This window comes from Ambystoma mexicanum, chromosome 4q (assembly GCF_040938575.1).
Source record: "Ambystoma mexicanum isolate Mex_15411 chromosome 4q, UKY_AmexF1_1, whole genome shotgun sequence".
NCBI lineage: Eukaryota > Metazoa > Chordata > Amphibia > Caudata > Ambystomatidae > Ambystoma > Ambystoma mexicanum.
The window spans coordinates 416,026,103-416,052,762 of NC_090928.1; the positions used below are offsets into that span (position 1 = coordinate 416,026,103).

The 26,660-nt window shown below is 46.6% G+C and overlaps 1 protein-coding gene across 1 annotated transcript in view; it reads left to right on the forward strand.

The window, feature by feature from the left end:
* COG2 (component of oligomeric golgi complex 2) overlaps window positions 1-26,660 on the forward strand; it is a 1,367,578-nt gene that overhangs the window by 441,429 nt on the left and 899,489 nt on the right. The window lies entirely within an intron of this gene.

Here is a 26,660-nt window from a genome sequence, read left to right on the forward strand (position 1 = left end):
TTGATAGTACATAAGCAATGGATTATTCATAAAGTGTAATATTGTACATTTTCTGCAAGGACCATGTTCAAGTACATCATATTTCAATAGGTCAATGAATGTTGCTTCATAATTGACATATTGGTGCTTGTTTTCTCTCGCTGTTAGTGTAACAATGTCCATGAAGTACATTTAAATATTTAGATGTATTATAACTTCTCTGATTGTTATCCTGAGGTACAAAAAGGTATTAGAAGACACTGTCCTGCTGCAAGATTCCGTTCTTTCAATCCTTTTTCTGAATATTCTGTTGCTGGGATGGCGAGCAAGATTCTTAATGAATGCTATGTCCCGGAAGACAACCTAGCATCTGCTAATACCTTCACAGGTTCTTCTTTGGGGACGCATCCCTTCATCATGATCTTGTAACTGATAAATCAGGAGGTAAATAGGTTTTCCTGTTGACTTCCTCACTGTCCCAATGGCCTGCTTAACCTTCCTGGTTCTCCCTGAATCTTACTGTGTTTCATGTATGTTCTTTAAATTCCCTCTTTTGAATGGATTGTGTCCTCCCACATATTCCACATCTTTGATATATTAGATATCCAGCTTCTGCTGCTTTGGAATAATTTTTTCGGCAGAGGGTGCTGTGCGTCGATGCAGTCGACTCGATGTCCCTAGAGGGCCTCCATCTCGAGGATGATGTCATCAAAGGCATTTATAGCACACGCAGCACCCGGTGGCTTCAGTTCTGTGTTTCTGCATAAGCTATCGCTTTGAGAAAACTACAGCGCACTTCCTTTGATCTTCGCGATATGCCTTCTTCATCGACACCGACTACCCCGAAGACCGGGTTCAAGAAGTGTTGAGATTGTTATGTCGTTAACCGACCCACACCGAGTATGTCTGTGGTGTTTCGGGGTGGAGCATAAGACCTCGACCTGCTCCAAGTGCCAGTCAATGGCAGAAAGGCTTTGAAGGAGCGAAAGGGGAAATTGGCGATAGGTAAAAACCCCAAGAAAGCTCCATCTATCCCGTCGAAAAATGTTCGTCCGACAAGCCGAGAGGCGGCTCTCCTCAGAGGAAGAAGGTTAAATGATCAAAATCGAGGAGTGGCTCCCACCACTCATCGTCGTCAAGGAAGTCAAAAAGAGGCACCACAGGTCGCCTTCTTTGACTTCGTCATCATACACCTCCTCGGAGAGGGTATCTTGCCCCACGAAAAATTCTATACCTGCAGAATAGGAAGCATTTAGGTCAGAAATGCTGAGAATATTTCAAAAACAAAAACCCACGGCAAGCCATGCTCCTATCGCACCTTCCAAAGAAGCCGATAAGGAAAGGGCTCAAACCAAATCCTGCGTGCCCTCGAGCCCGAGACGAAGGCCAGGTCCTTCGAGTCGGAAGACCAAACCTAAGTCGGGGTCATAGACACCATTGACGCCAGCTGCGCCCTCAATGCCAGCTAAACTCTCGACATCGGCGACACCAATGCCAGCTGCGCCATCGACGCTGGCTGCGCCTTCGACGGCAGCTGCTCCATCAATGCCAACTGCGCCACCTAAACTTATTGCGCCATCAAAGCCAAAAAAGATTTTGACTCCTTGAGCATCGAACCCACAGTTTATTAAGCCTTCGATGCCTATACCAAGGAAACATTATTTTAAATCTCTTGACTCAATTTATGAGGAAAATGAACCTTCAGACAATGATGCGCTTTTTGGTCTCCAATTTGGTACACCAAATGTGCCTGAGAGCTTTATTTCAGAAGAGTCTAGGTTGAAAGATCTTTATGATAATTTACAAACGGCCAGTGGGGTAGACACCTCACCTGAGCTGGATTTTGGTAGACCGGAGGCTGATGAGCATGCAGATGCTTCATATAGACAACTAATGTCTAAAGTGGTGGTAGACTATATGGGGTTGAGTAGGCCTCCCCTCCCCTTTAAACAGGATGATCTGACTGACATTTTGATAAGGGTCCGCAGATGGATCCTGTTTTACCGTTTCGTATTGCTCACCAAAAAAGGGTGGCAGCAAATTGGGAGACGCCAGAAACTAATCCAGCAGAGAACAGAAACCTGACCAAAAAATACCACCCTTCCAGTAGTGACCCTGTCTAAACACCCCACTCCAGAGAGTCTGGTGGTACAGGCAGCTACCGCAACTTCCAAGCAGGCAGCATATCCTGCTATCCCTCTAGATGGGCATGACAAGAAAGTAGATGGATGGGCAAGAAAAGTATTTTCTGCAGGGAGTATGGCTATAAAATGAGCCAACTCCACATGTGCTCTTGCAAAATTCCCATTCACTCTATGGGACTGCATTTCCATGGCGGCAGAGCACATTCCGAGGGGGGAGGAAAGATACCGATTCTTGGCTATTATTAGAGACGACAAACAAGCCATGTGCAAGTCTCTTCAGTCAAGTCTAGATTCTGCTGACAGCATCAGCAGAGTCATGGCTACTAGCACCGTAATACGCAGATTTGCGTGGTTGAGGAAGTCTGGATTTGCGCCACATATGCAATCTCGACTCCTCAACATGCCTTTTGACGGGTCTCATCTTTTTGGCAACAAGTGTGATGAAAGTCTTGAGAAGTTGCAGGCCTCAAAGGCAGCGGCCAAATCCTTGGGTGCCGCTATTAGGTAGCCTCAGCCCTTTCGCCCCTTGGAGGGGTAGATCTTTTCACTACTACTCCTCAGTTGGAAGAGCGAGAGGAATGGCTGGTCAAAGAGGCCAAAGATGATTCCCTCGTGGTGGTCGAGGGAGAGGTGCGAAGCCCGCTCAAGCAGGGGCATCCTTACCATCAGCCAATGCATCAGCCGCCTCAAAACCTCTCTGAGGTCTTGATTCACAAATCACCAGTGGGAGGCAGACTGTCTCAGCATCTGGAAGAATGGCGAGACATTACTTCAGATGCTTGGGCACTGGAAACCATAGCCCACGGTAACTGCCTTCCTTTCATTCAGAGACCTCAGAACCATCCACCGGGGAACCACTCTGAGGATTCCAGATCCGCTCCTTGTGCAGGAAATGTTGACCCTGCTAGAGAAAGGTGCTATAGAACCGGTGCCTGTGGTGCCTGCAGTGGAGAGGAACAAGGGATGGCATTCTCCATATTTCCTAATACCCAAGAAGGATGGAGAATTGAGACCCATCTTGGACTTGAGATATTTGAACAAGTTCCTCAGGAGGGACAAGTTCAAGATAGTCACACTTTCTCAGATCCTTCAGTTCCTCCAACTCCAGGATTGGATGGTGTCATTCGACCTTCAGGATGGTTATTTTCCTGTGCCAATCCATCTAAAGCACAGAAAATACCTGCGGTTCGCCGTTAGCGGTTCTCATGATCAGTTTTGAGTTCTGCTATTTGGACTGACTTCTGATGGCGGTGGTGGCAGTGAGCCTCAGGAGAGGGGGGATTCACATCTACGCCTACCTGGATGATTGGCTGATCAGGGCACGTTCTCCCGTAAATCCTGCATAATCTCAGCGTGACCTTCCACTCTCTTCACTGAATGGGCTTCTCCCTCAATTACAAGAATTCCATAAGACACCTTCTCAAAAGCTCCAGTTCATTGGGACTGTAGTGGATACATCCTTGGGAAAGAGCTTGCCACCCGAGGTGAGGGCTGAAGACATTTTGCAGATGGTCACCAAGCTTCAGAGTGCCCAGCATCTCCCGGATCTTCGATTTTATGAGGTTAATCCACTAGGTTCTGCCCTGCGACATCCCTGTGTGCTGATGGTGCAGGAATCATCAAAATAGCCGCAAAATCTCTGGGCGCGCCAGAACCTATGAAAATTGCACTTTGAAACACCAAAAGATGGCTGCCAATTCTACTTTGCCTGTTGTCAGTAGTGGAAAGGACACCTCACTGTTGAAACATGTTACTGGGCTGCCCACCAAATAAAAATTAACACTGCAGCAAAGGCAGTGTTTTATTGCAAGAAACCCAGAAATTGCTCTTAAATCCCTTTTTCTTGGTTGCTGAAAATATAAAATACCAGAACAAAACACCACAAAACATCCAATATCTTTGCTGGGTGTTACCTGCCACTTCATTTAAGGAATTAGTATGAGCACACAATGTCAGGAAAAGCAGAATCTGTCATGAAAATATCCACAGTAAAAAGTGTGCCTGCCTGTGAAAATCTGTCAAAATATGGGCGCAGTACCACCTGTCGCCTGTATTGACAGTTGTCAGTAATTGCATCAGAAGCTTAAACTTGTGCAATTGGAATCAAATGTCTCAAATCTAAGTGACCTGTTATCAAGAGCAAACTAGGCTGCAACTATTTAAACTTCATGGTTTAGAGCCTGGAATCAGTGTTCTAGATCTTGGTTTTAAAATTGCAAGTTTATTTTCAACAAAGAAAAATTTAACAAAACTGACTTTTAAAGTAAGCCTGACTCACAAAACTACAAAGCAAATTCCCCACTGGGCAAGACACCTCCCTTCTGCTCTGGCCCTGGAACTCACATTCAGGTGTTGATTAAGAGGGTAGGAGATTTTGGCTGCTGCTCCTGGGAGAGACAATGAACCTCCCTTGGCTGAAAGGATATGCAGATTGTAAGTGTCAACAGTGGTCTCTGCCAGAGGAAGAAGGCGGGGATTGCTCTTGAGCTAAAGAAACCTTTGGAGGCGGAGATAGACATTTTTGTTGATTCTCAATGGACAGAAAGCACATTTTTGAAAAAGACTGATAAAGGACTGTGCGAATTTGTAAACATGATAAAATTAATAGCAGTGTTAATACGATAATGCCCAGATATCATGCACACATATGAACAAAAGTGTGGACAAATCAGATATTGTGTCCCGGATAAAAAGTGCAAAAAACTGTCAAATCCAGACCCAAGACCTCACAGCTACGGGGCTTGGAAGAATATTTGCTCCACAAAATACGTGATCTATCTATGTCATTGGTATAAAGATTGTACACATGTAAAGATGTATTATATCAAAAATAGATTTTATGTGCAAAAGGCAAAGGGGAGGATATTTTGCCTCATAAAATACCTCATCGTGATGACACTCTGTTTTCTCCTCCAATCAAGGGAGAGAGCAGACTTTAGCCAATAGACTACCTAGGGGGTGCGCCTAGGATAATTCAGTTTACCCACCCCTTTATGAAACACATAAATAGAGACATCTTAGGACCTAGAGGGACACTGATCCACCCACCATCTCGAATTTGGCGAAGCACTTTGAAGGAGATCAATCCATACTCCTTGTTCCAGACTCCAAAAACTTTGCAAGCAGAAAGGCTCAGAGCATAGCTGAACTACTTTCAGCTGGGCCTAATTTCCAGAACCCATCACTAAACTTAAAGTGGTTAACAAAGAAGCAGCCAGGCTGTGCTGTAACTGCCTGCCTGCCAAGGAATTATCTTCATAACCAGAAGGGCAGATTAAACCCCGTATGGTGCCATGCTGTGCAGACCAGAGAGCCATTGCAGATCCAGTCCAGTCATGCTGTGCAGTGTAGACCAGAGCGCCTTGCTGTCCAGTCCTGCCGTGCGGTGTCCAGAGGGCATTGCTGATCGCTGACCTGTCCAGTCCGGTGTGCCCAGCAGTCTGTCCCAGAAAAATCCTTGACCAGAATCCCTGACGGTTCCATTCAAACATTGGTAGTGAGTATCCATAGCATAGGATTGTCACTAGCCTATGTAATGTCCATAGTCATCCCTATTCAAATCAAATCTATCTTATATCCAGAACTGCATTGTTGGAAATCCTTTTTGTCTTGCCTGAACTCTCTCTTATGCTATAGTCCTTCTGTGGTAATATTTTTAAAATCATCTTTGCGCTGATATATTGCATCTGAAGTTTGCCGTGAATTTTCTTTTGGATCAAATATATAACGTGTGAAATAGCTTTTCATTGCACCCGACCTCAAAATGAAGTTTTCTACCTGCTTCTTATTTTCTACTCATTGCTAGTGTTTGTCTGAAACCATACAAAGCGGCTCCCAGGAGAATTTCAATAATTTCAGTGAATTAAACCATTTTTAGCGTTTTACCTCATTCTATTCAAAGCCAACTTTAAAACCATTTTTGTCAGTTTGCGAATCAATTCTGTTTTTTTCTGGTGTTTGCTGGGGGGAAATTGGGATTGATATATTTTGTTGAACTTTGCATTCCTGAAACCTGTCCCCTCTCCTTCTATCTCTTCGTATTGCATATTGGGGGAGATCGAAGGGTGTGCAGGGGAAATAGTAATCACATTGCCATTTGATTGAACATACACAAGTATTATTTCTGTGCTGCATTATTTGTCCTCATTATGATTAAAGAGATTGTTTAGTGTGACATCACCCCAGTGGTGATCATTGTATACCCATTAAGAACAGTGTGATATATAGTGTGCAATACATAATAAATATTTTAACTCTGCAAACCCGCCTGATTCCTGGTTCTGTGTGACCGGGGCGGGGGGGGTAGTTAAAAGAGAGGGGCGTGATATAAGTGGTACATCGTTCAGAATAAAAGAACCTATAGACACAAATAAATAATTAAGGGTTTCAGTTGTGCATCCAACACTAGGCATTGCCTTAGGTGAAGTGCCGGATTGAAATCACTTACAGAACCCTTTTGGCAACCATGGCCAGAGATCACAGTAATGGGGTGGGGAGCCCACACCAACAATCTGACAATCAGCGGCTGTTGGTTTCCATTGGAGTCCAAACTACATATCAATCTTTTAGAACTGAGGGCAATCAGACTAGCGCTGAAGGCCTTTCTGCCTTCTGTACAGGGAAGGAATGTCGTGATAATGACAGACAATGCCATCCATGTACTACCTCAACAAGAGAGGAGGTGTTGGGTCACTACCACTGTGCAGAGAGGCAATGCAGCTCTGGCACTGGGCAATTCAAGAAGGAATCTATCTGCAGTTCACCTAGCTGGAGAAGATAACACGGCAGCGGACGCTCTGAGCAGGCAGAGCACAGTCTCCCACTAGTGGGAACTAGTTCAGGAAGTCCTTCAAGAGATCTTCACCATTTGGGGAACCCCTCAAGTGGATCTATTCACAACCAGTGTGAACCGTAAGTACAAACTGTACTGCTTGAGGGAATTTCTTCCAAGAGGAGCTCTAGGGGTCGCGTTCGTAGTGGACTGGGAGTTTCCACTCCTGTTTGTGTTTCCTCCAGTCCCCGTCATTCCTCATGTGATCAGGAGGTTGAGAAAGTTCAGGAAACACACAATCCTAAGAGAGAGAGAGAGAGAGAGAGAGAGAGAGAAAGAGAGCGATTGAGATTCTCCATTCAGAGGTGAAGACATTCAGCCTTCATGCATGGTTTCTGAGAGGCTGAGATACAAAGTATGACTTAATGGAGATTTTGCTTTCGGCCAGAAAGGCCTGCAACACGTCCTTGTACCGTTGCCATTGGAATAAATTCTGCAGCTGGTGCAAAGACCAGAATGTAGACTCTTTTCTGTGTAAAACACCAGAAGTATTATCTTTTCTACTATCCTTCGCCAATCTGGGACTCCAAAGGCTATTTGGCGGCGCTATCCATCTTTAAGAGCTTGTCAGAAGACAGCCAATACCTTTACATGTTCTGCTTTGGCAACGCATCCCTTCATCATGATCTTGGAACTGATTAATCAGGAGGTAAATAGGTTTTCCTGTTGACTTCCTCACTGTCCGAAACCTTCCTGGTTCTCCCTGAATCTTACTGTGTTTCATGTACATTCTTTAAATTCCCTCTTTCTCATTTTGCTTACACTGATTTAAAAGGCATTTAGAAAAAGGGGTGTAGACATGTAAATATTCACCAACATTTTTGCTAATAGATTTGAGAAATGTATGGGAGAAATAATACACAAATCACAAACTGGATTTATTAGACAGAGATATGGGTATGATAATATTAGAACACTCATTGATATGCTGAGGCTTCGCAATACTGTTAATTCCGAAACAGCATTGGTATTTTTGGACGGCGAGTAAGCGTTTGATGTGGTCAATTGGACATTCCAAGAATATACGGTGGAAAAGATGGGTTTTGGACAAAACTTTCTGACAATGATTGAATGTTTGCATGACAAAGTAACAGCTAAGGATTCGGTTGATGTAGATATCTCTGATACATGTATATTGACACAGGGCAGGGGTGTCGGGTGTCCGCTGTCACAGTTTCTATTCAATATTTCTTTAGAACCTCTTGCGGTAGATATTGGACAGTAACAATATATCAGGTGATAAAGAGTATAAAGTCTTATCCTATGTGGATGATAGGAGTTATTTTATCCAAACCTTAAGAATATACTATATTGAGTTATATAACAATATATAGTAACAATAATATCAGGTGATAAAGAGTATAAAGTCTTATCCTATGTGGATGATAGGAGTTATTTTATCCAAACCTTAAGAATATACTATATTGAGTTATTTGAGGAGGTACGGTAGATGGTCTCACTGGCCATACAATGTATTGGGAGAAATCAGAAGTATTTCCACTTTTTAAAGTTTGTTCTAGGAGTGATTTTGGTTCGTGGAATTGTGAATGGTCTGAACAATCTGAAATATTTGGGAATATATTTACTACATGATTTGAACAAGATTGTAGAACTCATCGTGAACAAGATAAAAGAAGTGATACAAAATGACGTCCGAAAATGGACAAGTTGCATTTAAACCTCTGGGCCAAAATAAGCACCATCAAAATGACCCATCTTCCTAAAGTTTTATGTTATTCAATCCTTACCATTCAAGTTTTCTAAAAAGGTGTTCAAGAAGATGGACAACCTATTTCAAAATGTTTTGTGGGGTGCTAACAAGATGTCGATACCTTGTTTTTGTTCTGGTATGCAGTGTCAAGGGGGGCAGGGGGATTTGGGTATCCGGATCTTGGAAGCTATCATAAGGGATTTTCATTTCTGCAGACTATTTTGTAAAAAAAAAGAGGTCACCCCTCCAATCTCGATGGATATTGAAAAGGAAGTGTCACATATACAGTTAAATAATATAGATTTGACTGGGAAAATATCATATAACGGTAGTACTCTGCCTATGGCCACCCGAGACACATTAGTTTCTTGGGTAGTAGACAATGATACAAATATTTGGTTACATAATAGTGCATCTATATGGTATAATCTGGCACTTCAAGTTCACAATAGAATGCTGTATTGGAGGAATTAGGTCACGTTTGGAGTAATGAAACTTGGTGAAGTTTGGAGATTCACAAATGGTAAGCTTTACTGATCTATGCAATAAATATCTAGGTAAGCGTGAGTTGAGTAGGTATACAACCCTTAAGGTACTTTTGTCCCATAGACTGGAAATATCGATCACCTGCTGATGGATAGACTGGAAATCTGTAGGATATTTGATGCTCCTCCCCGGATGGAGTCAACTTATCTTAAGATGATGTCTATGATAAGTGAACATGTTGAATGGTGTTACAGGTTGCACTGTATTTGGTGGGCAGAAATTGAATATATTTCGGTGGAGCAATGGGAGAGAACATTAAGGAATTATTTTAATGCAGAGTTAGTTCTAAACCTGCGGCTTATACGACAAAAGATATTGGGTCATCTATATTGGACTTCTTTTAAAATGTATAAGCTTAGTTTATTGGATAAGGATTTCATTTCTGGTAGGGATGCAGTAAATAGAAGTTAATTGTACTACATTTTTTATGGAGCTGTTCAAGGATTATAGACTTTTGGTCAGAGGTGTTAGGATGAATATGATATCTAATGTAGACTGCCCAGGAATCCCTGTTCAGATTATATTCATGTTCTAAATATGTGGAAACAAGCTAAACTATGGTTTTAGACAGTGAATCGACAGAGCTTTGGTGATTGTAGGGAAAAGCCACAGATGCAAAAAATGGATAACTGATTTTCAAATATTAGCTAGTAATGAAAAAGTGATGGATACAAGACCAGTTGGAGAAGATTTGTATTTAGAAATGTGGGCGCCTTTTGATTAATTTTATGGTTGAAAGTTCAGGTTACTAGCGAAGTATGACTTTTTGAAGAAAATGATTATCTGCATTTTTTACTTTTTTCTTTTTCTCTCCTCATTTCCATTACTGTATTGAGAGAATGCTATGATTCACTAATCTGTGAATTTTGTTGTTTGGTTACTTTGCAAAATAAAATATTTTTTGGGGGAAAAAGGGGGGAGTGGAGAATACATGTTGGAGTTCTTTTCAAGTGTTTAGTCTTTGTTGCCTGTTAAAGGTATTGATACTGTGCCTTTTTTACTGGCTTTGTGCCTTGTCCAAGCCCAATCCTCGCTAGAAGCGATTAGTTAGTCTCACTCAAAGCCGAGAAGGGTTCTGGGGTTCCCCGGTAGTGCATTTGGTGTGGAGCCATAGGAAATGTGTACATTTGCTTTTTTCGCTCCTGTAGCCTGTACTTTGGTTCAAAACTGCTTACCCAGTACCTGATACCTCAAGATTAATACTCAACGAACAGTTCCATTTTTGCACAGATGTGAGCTCCGGAATTGTTTTCTATCCTTTGGTAATTGTTTGTATAGTGTGAGAAACCTGAAGGTGTCTCACGCGCTAGTCCCAGGCGATCTGTCATCCAGGTGGCCAGGACACGGCCATCGCTTTTGGATCCAGTTCCTTGGGGTGGACCAATGTGGGAGGATCGCCTGGATGAGGGGTCTTCGGGAGTGGAAGTTGGACACCGGGGGGTAAGATGCAGTATCCCCTTCCTTAAACTACCTTTTCCCCATCCTACCAGGTAGGATACCTAGGAACTCAATCCCTCCCACCCCTTTCCTGACACAAACACTTTCTCACGGACAGTTCACCGTGAGCGACAAGGGACTAACACCAGAGCCGTATAACTGACATGTCCCAACACCAAGGTTAGGCAATTACGTATCATTACACACACCTGTCTTCCATCACACTTCCCCACACGGATAAAAGGTGGAGCACAAAAGCACACTCTGAGCGAGGCAAAACACACGAGGAAACAGCAGTTCCAAGATGGCAGTTTAATACAAGGAGTAAGACGGCGAGACCAGAGAGGTTTGCAAGGGGGGAGGAAGCACCCTTGACCTGTAATGACCTTTACATTCGCGAACCTTGAAATGTAAGAAACCGAAGACCAGGAACTAAGACTGATCAAACCTTCACAGTTTGTCGGAGGTACCCGGGGCTCTCCCACGTCGATTACCAAGGCGGAGAGGAGCAATTGCTGACGTGGTACTGTCCTTGGCCCCCACAACACAGCATCATCAGAAAAGACTGCACAGCCGGTGAGTAGGAGAGACTGATTCCAAACCAACTTGTGTCTTGAACCAAGTTTTCAAGCGGCAAAATTGTATGAAGAAAACAGTGTGTGAGGCATTTGGAATGAGCAACACAAATACAATTGGAAGCCAAAGGAAATAGTTCAACTTTGTAATTGTACTTTGGGAGGCCAAGAAAATATAGCATACACAGAGTGGTCCAGCGCCACATGGGTGCCCATTGGAAAGTCTCTGGTAGCTATCCAACTGATGCTGAGTGTGAGAGAAAGAAATATTGAGATCGAAGTGGTCATGTAACGGGTCAAGCTAAACCCTGTGCACGTTCAAATCTCTTAGATAGTTTGTTAGTCACAATTGGTCCGAGCCTGGCTGAGGGAGACTAATGGAACAAAAGAAAGGGATCTGAGCCTGGCAGAGGGGGATCCGGGGTGAACCGAGAGTCCACCGAAAAATAATTCTCTGAACCTTGTTTTGAAAGGGATCTGAGCCCGGAAGAGGGGGATCCAGGGTGAACACCCAAGTTGAGTACTGGTGAAAAAGGAAAATAACGTTTGTGTGTTGATTTTGGTACAGCAGGCCCTCTGCGTCAAGAGACCTGCAAAAAGTAAAGAGACTTGGACACAGAAGGTCCTGAACTGGGAAAATGTAACTGTATCCCCTTGCCACAGAAGCCAGAGTGTGTGCTTTACTTGGGTGACCCACTTTGCCCCGTGCTGAAAACATGGAGAAGGCAGGCCAGTGGCCCAAGCATCCTGACATATTATTTTGTGAACACTTCTTTCTTTTTCACGAACATTACCCAACATTATTTGTAAATTAGTGATAAGGAATGGCAATAGGTTTTTTAGTACAGGCCCTTTTATTTTGACACAACTTCACTAAGACAGCATTATTATTATTTGATGGTCATAGCTTGCTCCCATCTGTAGATTTAGGTAGGCGTTTATCCACACCCTTGTGCAAGTTCAATAAACACCCTTGAACTGTGGTCACTTGTGTCTGTCTTACTGTTGATACCATTCCTGCCTTACAATAGCAAATAGAGTACAAGTTGCTTTAATTTTTATTGCTGCTGTAATATTAATACATATTTGATCTGCTCTCTATCTCCTTGCTTATAGTTGTTTATTAAATGCTTTTCACAGTTCAATCGATCCATACTAAAATATGCGCCAGAGTTGGTTATCGACTGACGTTTGTGTAATTCAAGGATTAAGTCTAAGCGTTAATCCCGCTCAAACTGCAACTCTGACATTTATTGCAGAAGCCCAGGTCTGGAGATCGATGGTGCATGTCTGGAAACCTGTGTCACTTCATGTTTTGTTCCATTTAAGCCAGATGCAGCTGATTGCTTCTGTGCTTCTTTCTTCCCTTAACCCTTTCACTGTTCTTGGGACATGCACATACCGCCAAAGACATTGGTCTTGTTTTGCCTCCATACCTCTATATCATATATATATTTATGTATAATTGCTATTTCATTCAAGATCTATCCTTTCAGGGCATCTTCTCCTTTACATAGAATACTTGCCTTCTTCCCATCCCCTAGATGGGTAAGGGAACTTTATGGGATATGTTGCCAAATGCTGCTGACTTCTCGCATATCACTTTTGCTTTGTTACGGAGTGTACAGACAACCCATGCTATTTACTCCTACTTTATGTTCTACTTTTAAGTTAACAATCCTTTGAAAAAGGCTCCCCTTTACGAGCCTAATAAGCCAACATCTCTAGTGTTCCCTCCCTAGACACTCCCACTGGTCACTGCTAAGAAGTAGTCACCCATACTAATCCCAGTAATACCAGACAGGCTCACCAGGAAGATCCCATGTTGGGCATAGGAAATAACAACGTTTTGTCCCATCCGCATCAGCAAGAATAAAGTGCTTGATCTCAGCCACAGTTTTACAAATACAGGATGATAGTACGTTTGCCTCTCTTTTCTCACATGCTGGTCTGACCTCCTAAAGAGACTTACAGCCCGATTCATGGAATTATTAGCACCGGAAAAGGTGGACTCTGGCCCGAAAACACACGCAAGCGCCAGTTTGTGTATTCATAGAACACAATGTGCGGGGCTTACCAGGGACTTGCGAGGAATCCGCGCAGATCCAACACGTCACTGCGACACTACGAACGCCTTGCGCGAGACTCGTAGCGAAGGGGCGTTCGGTACTGCGCCGTCACCTAAATATGGGGCGGAACATGTGGAATGGAGAACAAGCGAAAATGTGGGCGTTACGAGGGAAGTACCACAGTAAACTCTGCAATGCCCATACACGCGCTAAAAACCTGTATTCATGGATTTGAAAAGGGCTCCCCGGCGCGTGGAAAAAGACGCACAAATCCGGAAATAGGTACGCCACGCGAAAGGTGGCGTAAGCGCGCACTAAAACAAAAGCATAAAAAGGCCGCTTGAACAACAAACGCGCCTATACCGCTACGATGAATGTATCATTTCTCGCATCAGTGATTGTGGGACACTGCAGGAGGAGGAAGGCCAGGGCCAGGATATTTTTAGCTAGGAACAGCATTTTTGAGATGCCTGATGACCAGGTCTATGGCAGCTATAGGTTTGCACCTCATATCATATTAGACCTGATCACGGAGTGGGAGGATGACCTTACATCACCCACCCTATGCTCCCAAGCACTGAGCCCCTTGGAAAAGGTGCTCAATGTTCTGCATTTTTTGGCCACTGGGTCTTTCAGTGGACCACTGCCAGAGTTGGGGGCATTTCACAGCCCACGCAGTCACTCTGCCTACACCAGTTGTTGGCAATCATGAGTGCACGCCCCTCAGTCCGCAGGCACATCACATGCCCAGAACACCTGCAGAAAGGCTGCCCGTGGTCCAGGATTTTTATGGGGTGGCGCTCTTCCCTAAAGTGCTTGGTGCGATTGATTGCACCCATGTGGCTCTATGTCCCTAGGGCCACAGAGCACATCTTTCGCAATCACAAGTACTGGCATTCCATCAATGTGCAGGTTGTATGTGATGCCAAGGGGATTATTACTTCTGTATGTGCAAACTATCCAGGGTCCACCTATGATAGCTTCATATTCAGAATGTCACCCCTACACCGGGTGCTGGAAGCTGGGAGGCATGGCAACACATGGCTCATTGGTGAGTACAAATGCCTGTGCACACGCATGCATGTCATACACACACAAATACACACCAATGACAAACATTTTTCACCTCTGCAGGGGACAGTGCCTACCCTCTGAGCATCTACAGATGACGCCAATACGGAACCCTGCCAAACCATCCCAGGTAAGATACAACCCAGCCCATATTGCAACATGGGGCATAGTGGATTTTAGGCAGAATCCAGTGCAGTTCCCTTAGGGAGCACTACACCAGATTAGGACTACAGGTGAGAGCAATAAATCCCCTTTGGTGTCAGTCTGTACCACAAAGATTTAGTTGGTAGCTGTGGCTCAGCAGTCAGACCTATCTCAAGAGGGAGATGAGCAGTATTCAGGGTTTACACAATAGGCCTACTGTACTATGGCACAAGGAAACACTGACCAAAACATTGTAATTAAAAAGTTGATATATATTTATTTTATACACTTCTAAGAAAACACATGTATCACAAGAATCAAGCAAGTTAAATTAAGTCAATAGAAAAATATACACACTCCCTATATAAATTGTAGACCAAGTGAGCCAAAGTGAAAACTGAGCAAAACGGCAAAGTGACAACTAAACACAAGGGATCCTCTAGCAATTTCTCACAAGGGAGGGAAAACACAAGTTATCTAGAAATAGGTTCTTATACACCCTAGCAACACTTCTCATCAACCAGTTCAGCAAGACAGACAGTGCATCAATATAAGCAATACTTAGAATGAAAACTGAGCAAAATGGCATTTCACAATGATTATGCAGTGGGAAGGAAAGGGTAGTTTTAAGACAGGGTTACACCACACAGTTCGAATGGAGAATCAATCTCGAGAAAGCAGGTCTAACAAATGTGAGCAGAGTCAGTAGGCCTTTGCCAGGGTTAGTGGTACAGGGCAAGGGCCCAGGAACAAAAATGTTCTTGTAGCTGCAGTCAAGTCTTTGGTTAACGATGTTGAAAAGGTGGATGCAGAAAGCAAAAGACATTGTTAAGAGAGAGGGGTGGCCAACCCAACAGGTAGGAAAAGGATTTAAAACACCTTTAGCACTACCGCGAGAAAGGGCGGCCTGACGGAACAATGTACCTTAAAAGTGGTGAAGCGGCTCCTGCGGTGGCGGTTGTTCCTGGTAGTCCTTACAGGTCGAGGGGTCCAGCAGAGGAAGAGAGGCTCTCGTCGTGGAGGAAGATTCAAGACACTGCACTACCCAGGGATGAAACCAACCGCGGTGCTGCCAAACAAAGTTTAAAAGGTACGCTCCTTTTAATCGCGGTCCGGGTCGATAGCTGCCTGGCTATCCGGTCCCCAAGTGCTGGGCACTGTTGATTCGAGTAAGACAGGTCCGGAGAAGCAATGGGCGAACTGGTTGTCCCCACCAGCTCAAGGGAAGAAGGCTCTTTCGATGAAGATCTCCTCTCATCGTGTGGAAAAAAGTGGTGAGACGAGCCGGCAGGGCTTCACCGGTGGTGTAGATGCTGAAGATGTCTATGGCTTCTCTGCCCTTCGGTTCATTAGTTCCAGTGGCGACGTCTTGCTCTTCCAGTCCTCAGGACCCTGCTTTTATGCAGAAAGAGACCCATTCATACAGCCTAGCTGTCACTCACACAGTGGAGTGGTCATCTTGACGGGAGACCCTCCAGCCTATCAGGATAGAGTGCGCCATGGGTTGCTGAGGCAACCCTGTCCAGGGGTCCTACTCCCCCTCCCACACAATGGACCCACCCCAGACTCAGTGGCGCCGAAAGGAAGAACAAAGGATCCCCAACGTGAGCTTGGATTGTAGAGAAAGACACGAAAAAGAAGTTATATCAAAGTTCTGGCAAATAAAACTTATCGGAGCAAAGTTAATATAAAAATGCATCAGCGGTATGTTAGAGGCTGTCAGAAAAAGTGGTAGCCTCGAACAATGGGAAAATCCCATAGAGAAATATTTGCGGTCGAATATTTTTGGTAGTAACCACTGCCACCAGCCAGAAACCTTTTAGAGGGGTACTGTAGGGTACACTCTCGAAAATTAATCTGGGGGAAAAACTATTAACCCCTTCCTGTACTTCCATAGTAAGATGGGTTGTACTGGTTAAGTTCGTAGAAATTGACTTGTAAAGTCAATGGGGACTTTACATGCCCTGGGAGACAGTAGTAAGTACCAGGGTATGGAGTCTATGTTTGGGGGTCGCTACGACACCCCTGTGGTACTGCACGGAGGGTGCTGTGTAACACATGTGCATAAAGATGGTTCCTATGGGGGAGAGTAAGTCCCATAGGCATTAAACACAAAAATAGCCTAGAACACACACAGCAAAAATGCCTAAGAGTTTGAAAAAGAGTCTCGCTCTTAGCAGGTAGGAAGAAACAAACCCTTCAAATCCAGAAAAGCTGCTGGGGGACTCCATAGGGAACGGAAATTAGCCATAAAATGAGAATTCTCCCTAACAATGGAGTGCATTTTCGGAGTGCTCAAGTCACGCTTCTGCTCCATTGACCCCTGGTGGTGAGCTGCTATATGCCCCAACAGTAGTGTGCAGGATTATTGTGGCAGCATGTGTCCTGCACAATGATGCTTCACAGCGTGGCATACCGGTGGACATGGTGGTGCCCCCACATCCCCAACCACATGCACGTCGCCTGTGCATGCATGGGGAAAGGGCACGTGGCGAGGCTGCCCGTACCCAGCTTGTGGCACAATCTTTCACCTAAAATCCAACCCCTGTGGAGTACACACAGCCCTGGCACATACCAGGTGACATTCAATGATGACAAAGGGACAATCATCTGTGTCCACCAAGCCACCCTGAGAATGTGTCCTTGGAAGTGCTACATTGTGTGCATCCTTTCGAACTAATACTAATTCAATCTGGTGTGTACAAAAGGAACGCATAGAAGAGGGAGTATGCCACTAACACCATGCCAAACTACACATGTAATTGCTGGTGTGTCACATAAACCCTCCCACACGTCATGTAAAATAATTGCCACACCATGCCATGCAATGTCAAACCAGATACATAAATGGCCAATACAGTACACTACTGTCACAAAGCGCTCAACGATGTTTTTAACAAGTTCAGAAATAACACACGCTCATACATAGCCATAATAATGTTGACAGGAACAGTAATTTCCAGTACAACATACCATAAACACTGGACCTAACAGTGAATCTGTCTGATGGTGACTCATCATATTTACACAAGTGCCTCAATGTGTCGTAAGCTGAACAGATCACACATGTAGGTTTTGTGTGTGTCTGCTAATGTAAGGGTGCAGGTACACGCATACACCAGAAAGTCAAACAAGAATGGAGATGTGCATGGTAAATAATAAAGATGGAACAGGAACAAAGGATGAATCTCAAAATTCAACCACAAAGGGATGGGAACCATGCACTGGACAAACAATGAGGAATCCCACTAGGTATGTATACACAGGTTGGACTTGAGACTGCCCACAGATATATGGTAAGCCCAATGCCTCAGTTTAAGTTACTTTTACAGGCACCACTCCTTGCAATCCCATGGAAAGGGGTAGCAGAAGTGGCTTGTGTGTCTGGACCCTAAGGCACAAACAAGGAGTTTACTAACACGAGACAAGCCGATATGGGTCCAGCTGGAACCGACAGCGGATGCCCTTGGATTGAACGGAAGGCAACACACTGTTACATAAATTCACAATAGACTACAGGTAAGACTGAAGGTGGTAAGGGAGATTCACCATGTATAGCCCTGGCCTGGTCCTTCATGGCAACAGCCATGCAGGAGTGAGATGAGTGCATCTCCAACATGAAGCCTCGAAGGTCCGCATGCAACACCTCACGGGATGCACAGAGTTCCTCTGAGATGACATGCATCAACAGTTGCATCTGCTGTTCATACTGTGCACTGCGGCCTGCCTCTAGCACTTCCAGTGTAGCTCTGAGGGCCAGAAACTGTTGACTAAGGGCTTCCCTGTGGGCCCGACCCTCTGCTACCAGGGATATCTGCAGAGACCTCAGGTTGACCCTTCGGCTCCTGTTGCTGGCCTCCATGTGCAGCTTGTTTGAGCGGAATGTGGAGCACAATGCCTGCAGCCGGTGCTCTACCTGTGTTGCCTGGGGATCATGGAATCGGCCACCCTATCCATGGCCTGAGTCAACATTTCATAGGAAGCACCCTGTTGACGTGCAACACTATACATGGACTGCTCCCACACTGTATCGCCAGCCGGAACACGGCCACCGCGTGTTCGGGCCCCACGACTGCCTGACCCAAGTGAGCATGGCCCTTGATGTGATGCCGCTGTCTGTGAATGCATACTGCATTCCTCCCTTGCTCAGCTGTCCCAGGACCAGGAAAAAATACTGTGGAGCGTGGCCCTACAGCCGTAACCACCACAGACTGACGTGACAACACTGACTGGACATTTGAGGGGACTTTACCCCCTGCAGACGCACGGGCTACAACAGGCACAACACTTGATGCACTCAACAGCGACAGCATAGAGGATTTGTCATCCAGTTCACCACCAGAGCTACTGGATTCATCAGAGGTGGACTCGTACTGAGTCATGCCCCAGATGGGCTGCACCACCAGTAGAGTATTATGGGCTGCCACAATACGTCCTCCACTGGTGCTCTGTGGTGGCTCAGGATCCCGTTCCACCTCCACCTCAACCTCCTCCTCTACCTCAGTGCCTCATTACCTGCACATGGACACAAAAAGATATGAAGAGCCATGTAAATAGCATAGCCCACACACATAGGTATCACAATGGTGTCCTGCAACACATTAACCTGCTATGTCAATCATGGCACAATCTCCCTCCCGCCGCCAGTGTAAATGGAAGGTATGAGTAGCATGAAACCACCCATGGACATGTGTGGATGGACTTAACAACACATGCAGTGCATGGTGTATAGCACCTGCTACAGACACAAGCACTTGATTGGCATAGTTCAGTCACAAACATCACTCATGTAAATACCCAGCTGGCATGTTGTGACGGCATGCTGGAACTGTCTATTTCCATGAGACAGTTCTTGATGACCACTGTCCCAAAGCCATGTACAACTGATGTCACATGACATATGTTAATCATTAAGTGCATATACACAAGTGTTATAAGGTGCGACGAGGCAAGGGAGGTGGAATCGATTGAACCCACACACACCAAACTCAAGAGGCCATGTCATATTGTGATTGCTCAAGTGCAGCGGAAGGGGGGAAGGGGAGACTTGTGGGTGAGTGGGGAGCAGGAGGGGGCAGCGCAGTACATGGGAATGGCAGTAAAATAAATATTACTACATAAGCACCAAGTAAAATGTGGCTAGGTGGCGGCAGTGGAAGGGCAAGAGCAGACATCAGGTGTCAAGTGCAGGTAGGGGGCTGTAGGGATACAGAAAACGGTCCCCAAGTGCAGGGGATGCCAGGGATGCAGTGCATGGGTGCAACTGACGGGTGAGAGGACCGGTCCACAGATCAGAGAGTGGCCAGGTGATCAGTGGAGTTTCAGATTCAGCCAGGAGTTCAGCAGGGGAGAGGAGGAGAGAAAGCACAACCCAAGAGGAAGAATCAGATGTGCTTCCAGAAATGTAGAAGCTTCACCTCAAGTTTTAGGGAGGCTGTTCCAGAGGGAGGCCTTAGCCGAAGAAAAACATCAAACAGCAACTCGTTGCTACGAGAAGCAACTGACCCTGAGGGAATAGGAGAGGGATGATTGAAGAGCTTCATAAGGAAGATATTTAGGAAGATAGAGTTCAAGGTATTGCACGGCCCGAGGACCCAGAAGGCCTTGTGGACAATGCAGAGTGTTTTGAACTTAGTCATCGTAGCCACTGGGAGCCAGTGCCAAGATCACTGTCCTGGAGAAATACGATACCTGGCTTGAGAACAAGGACACGGTGGGAGCAGGAAGAGGGCCAAGAGAGGCCGGCCAGAGAGTGACGGGAAAGGAGGAAGCGGGTGTGGTGAGGAGGAGAATCTCAGTGTGCAGCACATTGGTAGTATGCAATCTGCACGACACCAAGCACAGGCCAGTACTCACCCATGCAAGTCATAGAAATGCAGGCAGAAGTGCTACACAATCAGAACAGTTCATACAATCTACATATCCATATTCAGGGTGCACACGCTTCATCACTCACCGGACATTTCCTCATAATTTGGCAGGCCTCCCACACCTTGGATCTGCTCCACATCAACCAACTAACTGACGGTCTCTTCATATGGTGTGAGATCCTGGTCCTCTTATGGTGACCCACCTCCAGTCACCAGAGTAGAGGTGAAGTTGTTACCCAGCTTCTGTTTGGTTCGACGGAGTTGTGATCCTTGACTTGCTGCCAGTGGACCATACGCTGAGCAGGCGTATGTGTGCTCCCTGCCCGTGTGAGCATATCACGGCGGTGTACGCGCACATGCTCTATGAGGATCTGGATTTCTTCATCAATGAGCTCCTCTTCCTCGACGTGGTGGTCTCCTGTGCCGTGCATTGGGATTGGGCTGGTTCTGCTACTGCAAGCTTTGCCTTCTTGGAAGGTGGTGCAGACCCTGTGTGGCTGGGATCACTCGGGTCAGTATGGGCTGGAGCACTAGTGGCCTGGGCCATGGCAACACCCACTGATGCTGGGACAGTAGTCACCCCTGCAGGTAGCCGTACCTGAGTGCTGGTGCCAGGTCCTTTCACTGCACGTCCCTTACCCTTTGACGCACGGACAACATCTGCCCCTGCATCTCTGGACCTGCGCCATGACCACGACAGACATGGCTGTTGGTCCCTGAGCCTGGATGGTGGGGACTGCAGCTGCCCCTGCAGCTCCCGGACCCTGGGTGCTGGGACGTCCGCATCACTGGTAGCTCCCTGACCCTGTTGGGTGGGGGGCATAGCACTCCCTGCACGTCCCCGAACCTGGACACCTCGGCCACCCTTCCCTCTTGTGCCCTTCCCACTCATGGTACTGATGGAGTTGCACAAAGGGAGGAGCAGCAAGCAATTGTCCCGGGCAATTTCAGTGAGGGGGCCGGGTACGTGATGTTAAACGTACTACTATGTTCCAGCAAGGCTCAATATCACCCCTGGTTAAAAAATGAACGGCACCCGTAACGCACAGGCACCCAAAATATCAAAAGTGCATGTGCACGACCCCTCGATGGCTCACGTGAAAATATTATGCATTACGCGGTACGCTGTGGCACCCACCAACACGGACAATGTGTAAGCGAAGCGCAGGTAAGCTACTCTGGGTTTGAGAATGGGGGTACGCGATACACAGGGGCACCCACAGTATGAATAATGCATACGCGACTCACCGTTAGCCTCAGAAACTTATAAAAATACACAAGCATGTGCGCGGTGGCAACTCCCCGACCAAAACAAGAAGTATGCACTGTCACAGTAGTGAAAAAATTGCGTGGTACCCCAAAATACTTCAAAGTCCACACGTCCGTCCGCTACAAATGGCACGTATGTTGTAATGTTATCTTACGCACACATTTATCCTGATTCAGAACGCCAATGCCCAATGGCCACCGCGTGTCACGTAATGTATGAGATTAGGCCCTTTCCTCTGATTTCACGTGTATGCACTAATTTTGCACGCGCAAACTAACCGTCACTCTGTTTCCGGCTGCCCACGCGAGTAACACAGAAGACTCACGCGCTCCTGCCTACGAGGCATTTTACCAGCCTCCTACTGCCCTGAGCTGCCTCCTATGAGCCATCTGCTGCTGCCCACTGTGTGCCTGCTGCCCACGTGCCCTACAATTTGAGTGCCTGCTGTACAACCATTGCCAGTGCTCCCGTCGTCGACCCTGTGACCACCTCAGCTGATCCAGAAGACTCCCAACGTCCCAGACCACCACTCCACAGCCCAGCCCCAGGACCACATTGCCCATCCACATCTGCCTCGGGGGTTGCCATGTCTGAGTAAACCTCTCCAGAGGCAAGTGGCAACCCCACGGCAGCAAGGCCGAGGGCTGTCAACTTCACAGCCAGGGAAGTTGACATTCTGGTGGAGTATATCCTGGGGCAATACGATGCCCTCTTCAACCCTGCAATGCAACGCAGCAAGGAAGGAAGGACGGAAGCTGATCTGGGACCAGATTGTGGGTGCCATCAATGTGGAGGGGGTGGCACCCCGTGACTACCAGCATGTGCGCAAGTGCTGGGAGGACCTGAAGTCCAGGACCCACAACAAGTCCCGGCGCTTCCTGCAGGCTGTTGAGAACCATGGGGGGCACGTGGCCGGTTGAACAACACCGACATGGGGGTCCTGGAGAGGTTTTACCCGGCGCTGCACACCCAGGTCAGCGATTTGCAGCACCGTCTGGAGTCATCAGGTGAGTGTCCATGTGTTGCTGTCCTCCACTGTGCATGTGGATGTATGGTGGGAGTGTGCACTTTGGACTTTCAGCAAGTATGCCTCTTGTACGTATGCCTCTATGAATGTCCCAGACAGTGCTGCACATGTGTTCAATGAAGCATGCGTGCTTCCAACGGTGTTACTTTAGCAATGTGTGTTGTACTGCAGCATATTACAATGTGCATGTGGTTTCTTACATGTGTCTGAGACGTGCCCGTGTGAGAGGTGTGACACATGGGTGTTGTTGTCAACATCATGAACAGGCATGGTGTACATGTGTATGTGTGTGACATGTTGTTAGGGAGAATTCTCAGAAATATGCTAATTACCTCCACCTTAGAGACCCCCAGCAACTTTGCTGGATTTTGAGGACTTGATTTTTTTTAACCTGGAGAGATTGTGGCCCTTTTTTCTCACTCTGTCGTGTATTTTAATGTGATTTTGTACACTGTGTTTCTTTTGGTTGTGGAGTCTGACAAACTCCATAGGCATCATATTTTACCTTGTCACACAGCATCTTCAGTGCAGTGACACAGGGAAGTCTTCCAGATTTCCCAAAGGTTTAACTACCTTCTCTGGGATAAACTACTGTTTCCCAGAGCAGTAAAGTGAAACTGGCTTTCCTTACCATTGTAACTTTCTAGACCCAGCACACACTATCATACAATCGGGTGCTGGAGGGGTTACCTAGTATCCCCTTTGTCCAGCTTCTCATGTGAACATTTTTATGTTACCCTTTTCTCACTGAATGGCTGGTGGCAGTGGATTAGTTTGAACTACCATGGTGTGTATTTAGCACAGGCTGCGTTCGCAGCTACAGTAAAGCCACCCACGGGAGCCATCTTTGTCAAAATGGCCCCCGGTCTTCTTTTTTCCCCATTTCTTTGTGGAAAGGTCCTTCTTGAGGTTTACTCTGTGCGCCAAACCAGGTTTGGTCTCTTTGTTCATTTTGTCTTTAGCGGGATTCACGAGTAAAACCCGCCTCTGGCTCCAGAGCGTCTGGGGTAGGCAGGAAGTGAGGGAGGTGCCGAAACTCCCTCTGCTTAGTCTCCTAGGAGATCCAAATGCACTCTGTGGTGATTGGCCGGCTGACTGTCCGGCAAGGAAGAAATAGTCACACAATGACAGAATAAAAAGCAGTCTCAATGTGTGCCACATGAACAGACACTGCCCAGGTGTGTCACAGCCTGAGCCTCAATGAGCTGCCATTACCAGAACAGATATCCTAATAAACACATCACTGTTCCTCCCATGTGTGAAGGACATGATATGAAATATCAAATGACATGGCATTCATAATGCGCCTATACACAAGTGTCTGAAAGTGCAACGAGTCTGGGGAGGGGGAACAGAGTGAAGACAGAGACAACGATCTTGGTAGACCAGGTGACATTGAGATGGCGCCAGTGCATGGGAAGTGGGGAAGGTGAAAAGGGCGGGGGTAAGGGAGAGGGGGCAGTGCAGTACATGGGAAGGACATCATAAGTAATACAACAACAAAGAAAATCATCAAAGTGCGGCCAGCTGGTGGCACGTGCAAGGCTGAGTGCAGACATCAGGTGTCAAGTGCAGGTAGGGGGCTGTAGGAATACAGAAAAACAGTCCAAGTGCGGGGGATGTCAGGGAAGCAGTGCGGGTGTGCAAGGAGACCTTGGGCTGGGGTCAGAGGGTAGCAAGGTTACCAGTGCAGATTCAGACAGGAGTTCAGCAGGGCAGAGGAGGACAGAAAGCACAAGCAAAGAGGAATGACTGGAGTACATGGCAATCCGACAGTGCGGCACACAACAAGACTGCTGCATTGGCCTGCCGATGTGTAAAACCAAAGTAATGGCAATATTGCATGGCAGTGCAAGATGCAGAAAAAACGCAGAGACAATGATAACTGCACAAACACATGCTGGTGAAGTGAGTTGACCGTGCACACCCAAACTCCCCCTTCACACTCCTGCACTGGTCAGCCACATGTGAATATTCACCACGCAAATGAATAGCAAACATGACATGTAAGAACACACATGACCAACGATGGTCAGTACCAGGGACACTAAACTGACTAACAAAGCGGCACACTGCAAAATTAAATCTGAAAAACAATGACTGAGTTAAGAAAAAATTATATTGTACAGTTGTATTGTTTTCATACACTGTAAATCAAAGTTCAAAATATGTACATGAATAAATCAAAAGAATGCAAAAATGTCCATGTCCATGAAAGTTATTTACAATAGCAGCAAAATGATTTTTAAAAAAACATTCCCGTGGTGAACACGAAATAAGAAAACCCAAGTAAACTATGTACAAAAAAATAAATGGAGAAATGTCCAAAGTGCACACCAAATAATAAAAAAAAATAAAAGGAAAACCACACGTGAAGAACTATGAACAAAAAACGGAGTAAAATCCAAAAGCTCCAAATAATAAATAAAACCAACGGAAACGTATGTCTAAATAACTATTTACAAAGGCAGCGGGCTAGTCCTTCTCCTCACCATTCTCCCTCAATGTTTCAGCCAGAGCATCATCGTACACTGCATCCAATTCCCCTAGGCGGGCCTCCACTCTCACCTCGAGGGCTTGCAGGGACTCCAGCTTGGTGCTCTCCATCCGCTCCCACTCCCTGCAAGTCTCCTCGAGGAACTCAGCCGGCCTCTTTGCCTAACGCAGTGCTATCTCTGCCCTTGCTATGGTGAGTCTCGCCTCCCGAGCCCGCTATCTCTCTGCCCCGATTTTCTTCCTGTATCGCTCCAACGCGAAAGACATCCTTATGCGAAGGTCCACATTTGCGTCCTGATTGACGCCGGATACCTGCCCCTTTTCGATGGTATGCCCTGAGTCACAAAGCCTCCTACTCAGAGCCTGCTGCTGCCTTATTGCCTGGTGCCTGCATTGCCTCACCAGCCTCCGGGCTGATGAAATTACCCGGGGGCCTCAGGCACATGCCCTGCTCCTGGGTGCCTGCTCTCCCTCCGTTGCCATATCTCCTGTCGTAGCATGGATCGGTGTGGTGACTACCTCGGCTGATCCAACGTTGACTCCCAACTCAGGCAGGGATGTGATCTCCACCAGGCGGGCCGACATGGGTTGGACAGGTACACAGGGGGCCCCGGTGATGTCTGGGCCGATAGGCGCCTGGGAGGACGACCGGCGCACAGAGGAGGAAGACGAGGAGGGGGTTGCATAAGTGGCCAGGCTACACACCCAATTCGAGACCAAGAACGTAGCTAGCCAGTTCAGGAGACGCCAGACCTCATTGTGATGATCTGCAAGCCCACCATTGTAAGCTTGCACATCATCACGAATGACGGCTGTACGCCTCGCGATACCAGCTAGCACAGGTTCAACTCTGTCTCGAATGGCGTGATCTGCAGGCATTGGAGTGTCTGTTTGGGTGGAAACATCGGACACCTGCGGATGGGTCCGGCCTGGGGCAAGCCGGCAGGTTTATAGTGGTGCAGGCGCAGGCCCAGGGGCAGGATTTGGCACAAGCACCTCCACAGCTACCTGCAATGCCTCCTACCCCCGAGTCTGCACTATACCAGTCACAGCCACCTCATCACCCCCGCCAGTCCCCATGGACTGGGCTGATACGGCCTCCTCCTCCTCCAACCTGGATGACTCCCCAGCGTCTTTCGCAGTGGATTGCCCCTGTGTGAGCTCACCTTTTCCCCCCACCCCGCTGCCGAAGATTACACATCCACCTTTTGCCCTCCTGGACCTCCCCTCAGCAGCTGTGGCGGATGTTAGACACAGCACCCGTCTCCCCGCTCCCCGATGATGTTGATGGCAGGGGGTGTGACTGGGCCTTGCGTCTCTGCCCAGTGGAGGCATCCCTGCTGCCTTGCTCCACAGCACCTTCTCCGCCCTTTTCTTCCAACGCCACTGTAGATAAGGAGACATTGAACACAAACATCAGGGTACTATACCTATGTGTGATTGGCACAAAACATATCCACATGAACTACACTGCCAAAGGTCACACCATC